Source organism: Parasteatoda tepidariorum, chromosome 9, assembly GCF_043381705.1.
Source record: "Parasteatoda tepidariorum isolate YZ-2023 chromosome 9, CAS_Ptep_4.0, whole genome shotgun sequence".
Taxonomy (NCBI): domain Eukaryota; kingdom Metazoa; phylum Arthropoda; class Arachnida; order Araneae; family Theridiidae; genus Parasteatoda; species Parasteatoda tepidariorum.
In genome coordinates, this window is record NC_092212.1 from 84,273,754 (window position 1) to 84,281,965 (window position 8,212).

An 8,212-nucleotide genomic window follows, 5' to 3' on the forward strand; every position below is an offset into this window, starting at 1 on the left:
CCGAGTTAATTCGGGTATGCATATATTGCCAATATTTATTATTCCGAGTAAACCCGGTCATAGCAGAATTCGCCAATACGGTTTGTTTTGTCGCGCTATCATTGGGCCGGAAACAAAACAAAAAATGAATAAAAAACAATATGTAATTGGAAGCATTTCCAAATTTTGTTTTAGCGTTTTGCTGTTGGATTGTGGGACTGTTCACGCGTTTTGCGTGATTATACGTATGATGGTTGCGAAATTTACATAGAAAAAAAAGTGTAAAAAAATTCCGTTCGCGAGTGATAGTGAAATTAATGCAGTTGATTTTTCAGATTATAAAGATGTGAACATATACAAAGACTAACACTTAACGTTGTTCATTTGCCCGAGATAATTTGGGATAGTAAACTGATTTTAAATTAAATGTTTTTTACACAGAAAATAAACTAAAATTTCAATTTAAAACTTGTGTGCTATGTTTTGTTTTAGTTCCTTGAATTTATTATTAAAATAAAAAAATATGTTGATTTTTTGCATTTTTTTCTTTTCTTCAAAAGAATTGATAAGGGAAGCGATAAACATCGTAAGTTTCTCACCAACTTTCCATGGAGCGTGGAAATTCATTTTCAACTCTCGACTACAGCGTTTTTTTTCTCCAAGTTTTTTATTTCATCTTTAATTTTTGTTTCTGTTTAATTCTCAGCTACCATGGTTTTTCTACTTTCCTTTTATACCTTTAATTTCCATTTTTCGTTGGCAACTTTCTGTTTTAAGTTTCAATTTTTTTTCTTCCTCATTCACATCTGGCAAGAACGAGCACCTGTCTCTGGGTGCTTGAAACATACCTAGTTTCATTTTATGTTCATGTTTTTTTTTTAAACCAATGTAGTCTTTCAATGCAGTGTGTATTAACACTAAACATACTAAAAACGGTCAAATCACCGTTTAAGAACTTTTGCATCGAAAATGCGCTTATTATCTTATAGTTTTTGCACATTTGACCTCATGACTTTTTATAACAACTATATACAGTTAATTATCTCTTTTTTTTTGTATTTTGTTTGTTTTGAATTATAATACTTGTCGTTTACCTATTCTACCAAAACTGGTCATTTGACCGGGGGAACAATTTAATTCTTTATAAGATTTATTACGATGTAATATTGTTCAACGTATTGCATTCGAAGAGTTGCACATTTCTGCAAAGACTGTTGCGTAATGAGCAAGGGCGCCGGAGACGGGGGTGCATTTGCACCCCCCCGGCTTTTTTTTTAAACAATTAAAGAGATACAGAAAAATTTTGTTATAAAATTTTTTTATTAAACATATTTTTATGGAAAAACAAATAATTAAGTAATTATTGATACATAACAATTAAAAAATTGTTTAATCAAACAAGAATTGTAATCGTCTTGTTTGCTGTCCAAATCTGTTTTTAACTTTTTCAATGAATTCTGAGTCATCTTTGATTCTTTTCTTATGCACACTGAGCATTCACAAACTTGGCAGATATCTAAGCTATATTTTTAAATTTCATTTAATAAAATGTAAATAATATTATATTTTCTATTAGTTATTCAGTTTAACAAAGGTGTATAACACAAGCTGACTTCTCGCAACTGTAAAACTTCATCAACACAATAAATAATGTTAAGCGTGCACAAACACGTTAGTATACGAAACTACTGTTTGTAGTTATTTGTGTTTCAAAGTCAGTAGCTATGCCAGCGCGATCGCCTCTGGGCAAAATTTGCAAGTACAAGAAATTCGTACTTTTTTTTAAATATCTTGCTAACAATGAAGAAATGTATCTTGAAAAAATGAACAGATGAAAGTATATGTAATAACAAAACAAAATGTAATAGCAGAATATTTTAAATTTTTTTCCGGGGGGAGGGGATGGTAGTTTGTTAGAGGGTTGCACCCCCTTTTATATTATTCTGCCGGCGCCCTTGGTAGTGAGTTCAATCAGAATAACTGTGAATTCAAATTTCAAGAAAGTACCTAAAATTTTAGATTGGCATTTTTGTGTCATGAAAAGTGACAAAAACTAAATGTTTCGGTAAGTAGCTGATATTTTATTTTGATAGCTTTACTTCATTTCTAACAAGCTGTTAGGTTAAAACTGTTAGTTACTTCATTTCTACTAACTGTTAGCTAAACTAACTGTTAGTTAGTCTAGCTAACTAAGTGTTAGTTCAGAAAAAAGTCGAAACAATCAAGACAGCCCAAATTCTTAGAAGAAATAATATTAATTTTAAGAATTATAATTCTTATAAATTCTTATAATTATAAGAATTAAAGAAATAATAATAACTAGAAGAAAAATTTTTGCGGAAAATGTACATTGGAAACACCCTGTATATGTAAAAAATGCATTGAGCAATGAATTAAAAAATTCTTATTCTTTGTGTTTGTAATACATAAAAATTGGCAATATACAATGCTGTTTAATTATAATAAAGTTTTTTTTAGTTTATTGTCTTCCTAACATCCATATTACACACATTCAATCAAGAAACATAAAGTCCGGTCTATGGTCGAAATAGGTATACATTAAGAGTTGGTATGCTTAGTGTTAATAATCGGATTACATTTTTCAAACCAAAATGGCAACGCTGCTGGGCAATTTTAGACAACTCCCTTGTTTGGATAACTTACAGCTATGCCAACTTGCTCCGGACGTCCGATAAATATTTTAAAGTGGTAGTGTTTTCATGTGTGATTCTTGGTTTAGTAAATTCGATTTATACGATTTTACTCACCACGACTTGTTAATAATTCAAAAGCTTATGTAATACAATACATTGTTACTCCGTGTTAAGCCTTCTAAAATGTTGGCCAAATTAACCGAAATTCTGAAAATTTTAGTTTGTAGTTCCTTACCGTTAAAATTACAATTTCAATTTCATGCTAATTGTTCTTCTCAAATGGGGAAAGTTTGGAAAGTAAATAACAAATTTTTTAATTTCTAGACGGTAGCGCGCGTTTTGAGGGAAATGTAATATAAAATATTTAAGCAATACTTTTCATACTACTCTTATTAATGATTTGCGCATTCCATTAAAGTATTTCAAAATATAAATAAAGATGTTTTTCTTAATAATATTTTTTAAATTATAACAACTAAATAAATATTTCACCATTTGAATTTTGGTGGCATTTTTTAAATTAAAAACTGCATAGTAACAGTGTTCTTTTCACAATTAGGTGTTCTATATTTTTTAAACTAAATGACAAAAGTTAAAAATGAATCTATTTAGAACTCAGTTTCAGATTTAAATGTGTATAATTAAATATAATATATAATTATGTATCTTTATTTACATATTGTGATTTTCTTAAAAATTTCATTATTGAATTCTAGTTTTTTTAGTAGTTATAAATGTTTTCTCATAAATCAAATATAATTTAACTCTTAGATTTTCTTTTTTGACGTATTGAAAAATCGTATTATATTTTTGTTTGTTTTAATGAAACAATTTTACTTTCTTTTTCTTACAATATCAAAATTGCGATAATTTTGAACAATCGAAAAAATTCATAGGAACAAAATTTCTGAAGAATGAAATTTCAAAAATGGCTCAATTCAAAATTTATATTTTTCACGAAAATGTCGCATTTTTAAAAAAATAATAATAACATAGTTTGACTGAATGAAATAATTTGTAAACTTAACAGTTTAAAATTGTTTCATCTTAAAGATTATATATAGCATTATAATGTAAGAAATAATTATTTAATATAATTTTTCCATGAACTATTTTTATGTAAACAAGTTGTATAACTGGTAAAGTTAGTGAGAACATTTTGATTTGTACGTAATTTCAGACATAAAAACAAAAAAAGTGAAATTGACATTACGAACCAAAAATTTTCAACTGTTCTTTTGACTATAGTCATAGACTAATAATATAAGTAGTCTGCTTTTGCAATGGTAAAATCCCACTCACTTTGAAACCAACACACAATAGTCTGATTTAGTAACTCTATACTTGGCGAAAATGGAAGAATGGTAAGCAATGTTGGCGGCTAATTTCTATATTTGGCAATAATAGTACGTGGAAAAACAAATTTTCTTTAAGTCATAAAATGCTTTTTAGGAAGGCACAGCGGCGAAATGTCAGACAAACGTTGACTTCCTTTAATGACGAAATTACTTTTTTTTTCTTAGATAATTAAAAAATAGAAAAATTATTTCCATTTTGGATTATTCAGTTTTCATTCATATTTTTTGTTACTAGCATTTAAAAAGTAGGGCAGTATTTTAGAATATTTTGAGCAAAGTTTAATAACTTCTAATAAATACTTCATAACTTAATATACTAATCAATAAATACTTCATAACTTAATATACTAATCAATAAATAATTCATAACTTAACTTTGAAGCTGATATGATTGGGTAAAAAAATATATTCATATTTTAATTTGCATATATTACTTCCTCCACAATTTTTTTCATCATCGAGAAATGGTTTTAAATATTATAGTTCAAAAAATTTGTTATTCGCAAATATTAAGCGAAATATGCTTAAATATTTAATATTAAAAATTTAAATAATGATTTAGTCTAATTTTTAAATTATTTGCAATTCCAGTAAATTAATGTATTTATATTATAATACATATTTGTATTTCTTGATTGAGCAATGAAAATTTTCTTAGCAAAATAAAGTGCTAGTTGAACTAATATTTTTTTTCCGACCGAAAACCTGATTTTGAAAGTATTCTTTAAGAGCTTTAATTTTTTTAAAGTTTAAAAATATCTTCCAGACGCGGTTGATGGCGTTGTACGAAACTTCCGAGCTTTCCAGTGCGTTAGCCTCCTCGGTCACCCGACCTATCATGTTTTGATTTTTATTTCTGGTTTATGAACTCATAAACTCAGGTTTATGAAACCCCTGTTGACAATACTGAGGAGCTGGTTGCAAGAATCGCAGTAGCTTCCGCAGAAATTCGAGATATGCCTGGAGTATTGCAGAATGTTCGGCTGTCCATGCGCCGGAGATGTGAGATGTACATTGTAACCGGTGGCAGAAACTTCGAACACTTACTTTGACACATGTACCTTATGCTTTTTTCAATGTATTATTAAAACGATTTTTCACTTACTGTCTCTTTTCATTATGGTGCTTCTGTGTACATCACCGCTTCAGGAAAGCATTTCCGACCCCACATTGCTATATGATTTCGAGTCGTCAGGATGCACCCTACCCCTCTAAGGAGTACTGAAACGCTTAACTGAGACACCAATTCTTGGGCTTACGACTTCTAATGTTCAACTCCGTAGCCTTGTAATTTTGAACCCAATCCAGAAGACAAGGGAACTCCTGGATCAAGTATTGGGAGAAATTTGCCTTCGGGGAGGACTTTCTGATGGAACTATCCCGCATTTACATTACACGGAGAGGTAGACCACAAGAACCTCCCATGGTTAGCCTAACTGCAAAGGGACTCTAACCCATGATCCGTCTACGACTGAGGATATTTCACGTCAGCACTGTGGTCGGTACAAGCCGGATGCAAAATTCGTATCGACCAGTCATTGCCGGGCTCGAACCCCTTTTCACCTCATTGGAAGGCGAACGCTCTATCTCCTGAGCCATCGCGGCTCAAAGCAAAATGCTTCGTTTCTGAAGCGATAGAATCTGTCTGCACTCTCTCACGCCGAAACGAAGTCAATTAATTTTGTTAATATATTTGAGGTTTAGCCTTTAAATCCTTCCGGGAAGAGCACATTTTGATTAAAAGATTTAGTCAAGTGAAACATGAGCAAGTGCGTTCTTAGCACTACATTATGCTAGCTATTTCAATGAATGTTCCTTCAGTACATTCATGGTGAAGCTACATTCTTTTGCTCTTTGTAGTGCACAAACTATTGGTTACTAAACATTTAAAAGCAATTAATTTTACATTTCTAGTGGTTTTGTAACATTTATTGAATTAGTGTTGCCACACTGGCTGCACTGCACCGGAAACAATTAAACAACAAAGACTGGTATTTCGTAAATACGATCATTAATATAAAAGTTATTAAAGGTGATATTCTTTTTTTCTCTCTCACTGTATTCATATTAGTACAGTTAATCAGATTATTTTTTATTTGGAGGGGGTGGGGTACATCACAACAATGCTTGTCAGCTATTCTCAATATTAGATCGAAAAAGTTTCGTCAACAATGAAAAGTCTTTTTAAAAAAAATAAGCAGCAATTATTTAAACAATGTCTGTGAGATATTTTATTGTTACAAGAGCATCAAAATTATTCCAACAATTAGAAACGCAAAAATTGTAAAATATTCAGTCCACCTTAAAACTCTGTCTGTGAAGCTTGAAGTTGAACCAGCTTTTGAAAGTTATGCAAAGGATGAATGAAAAAGATATATCAAAACTGGTAAATAGTTTTGAAAATTAAGTTTAAGTAACTCTCGATACTTTTATTCAATATTAAATTTAAAAAAAATTTAAGTAAACGTACTCTCTTAAAATGAAAGAGTTATTTTCCCTACTCAAAAAAGAGTTAAATTTTTTTAACTCAACTTGAGTGAAACACATTCTAATTTGAGCGAAATTCTTGCCTTGCGTTTACTCAAACTTGAGTGGTATTTATTAAGCAATATTTGAGTGCTTTTAGCTCAAACTTGAGTGATTATTTTATTATTTAATTGTGCGCGAAATATAAGCTGGAATTTCTATCGTTTTATTTTAAAAAGCAAACAATGATAAATCTAAATAAAATTGTTTTGTTCTGTGATCTAAATAGATTATGTCTTCGTTTTTATTTTACGTTTAATTTTTTTTCTGGAGAATATGTCATTTAATATTTTGAATTAAGAAGAATTAAAACAACTTTTAGTTCACAGCTGTATTTCTGAAGAAGACGCTGCATTACTTTTTAGTAAGTAGATATACCTTGTTGCTCTTATTTTGAAAATACTTTTATTTTGAATGTGTTATATACACATTCCATTTAAATTAGCTGTTTTTCAGCGTTTTTTAATAAAATACTATTCATTTAAATTATTTGTCAAAAAAATTTGTTAAAATTGAAAGTGTTAAATGTGGATGATGATGGAATATTAAAAAAATCTGATTCTGAAACTTTGTCAAAGCGTGTGAGAATATATTATATCTGATAAGAGTTCTGGAATTTTTTCAGATTTTTTCATATTAAAGTTTTAACATTTTATTTTAATATAATAAACTTATATCCATGTTTTAGTTTTTTTATGTATAATTTTGGTACAGAACATTTCTGGATAATTAATTTCATATCATTCTATACTTCTTTCATAAAAGATATTTACGAAATTATAGTTCATACAGACTATAATTGCTGTTATTTAAATTGCTTTCTATTAATAAAGTTGACTGTCTTTAATTTATGAAAGTTCACATTTGCAACATCTATTCATTCAAATCAGAATCTTCAGATGCTCAATGCATTTTATTTTAATTATATCATTCAAAGAAAAAGTGGAAAATATTATATTTAAAAAAATTAAGCAGTATTTTGAATTTTTCTGCTTTTATCCTGTTTTCAGCTTCTATTTAATTGAAATTCAGAATTAATGCTATCTTCGTATTTCATAAAGTATTTATCACATTGTACAAAATATTTTTCCTTTGTTGCTAGCATAAAAGTTCTTACCATTCTTCAAGTTCAATTTTTGAGGCAAAATTGAAAATGCAGAATTAATATTTAATTAAAAGTACAATGCTAATTAAAGTTTTTGAAAATGTAAATAAATTAGAATTTTACGATAGTTATAGATTAATAGTAAAGAATAGGAGCAGAATTAAAAATAATATTTATTATGAGATATAGTTTAATTTGAATTTATATAGCTATACCCAACTGAAAATAAACTGTAGTTTTTCTACAGAACTGAAGTAATTTCGTAGTTATTTTAGAGTTAACTGCAAGTTTTCTGTAGTGCAATCTTAACTGTAAAAACACTGCAGTTATTTTGCAGCTAATGCGAAGTAATTTCTCAGTAATTTATTTCGAAAAAACTTTTAGCTATTGTCTACAAAATTACTGTAGTTTAAGTGAGGTCACTTTAAAATCATAAATTTAGAAAAAACTGAAACTTTAAATCCGTGGTCATTCTGCAGTAAATTTGAAGAAATTATGCAGTCATTGTTTCAGAAGTATACTTTCTGATGAATTTGCAGAAAAACTGCAGTTACTTTGCATTGTTGTAAAATTGAAAGAGTTTGATGTCT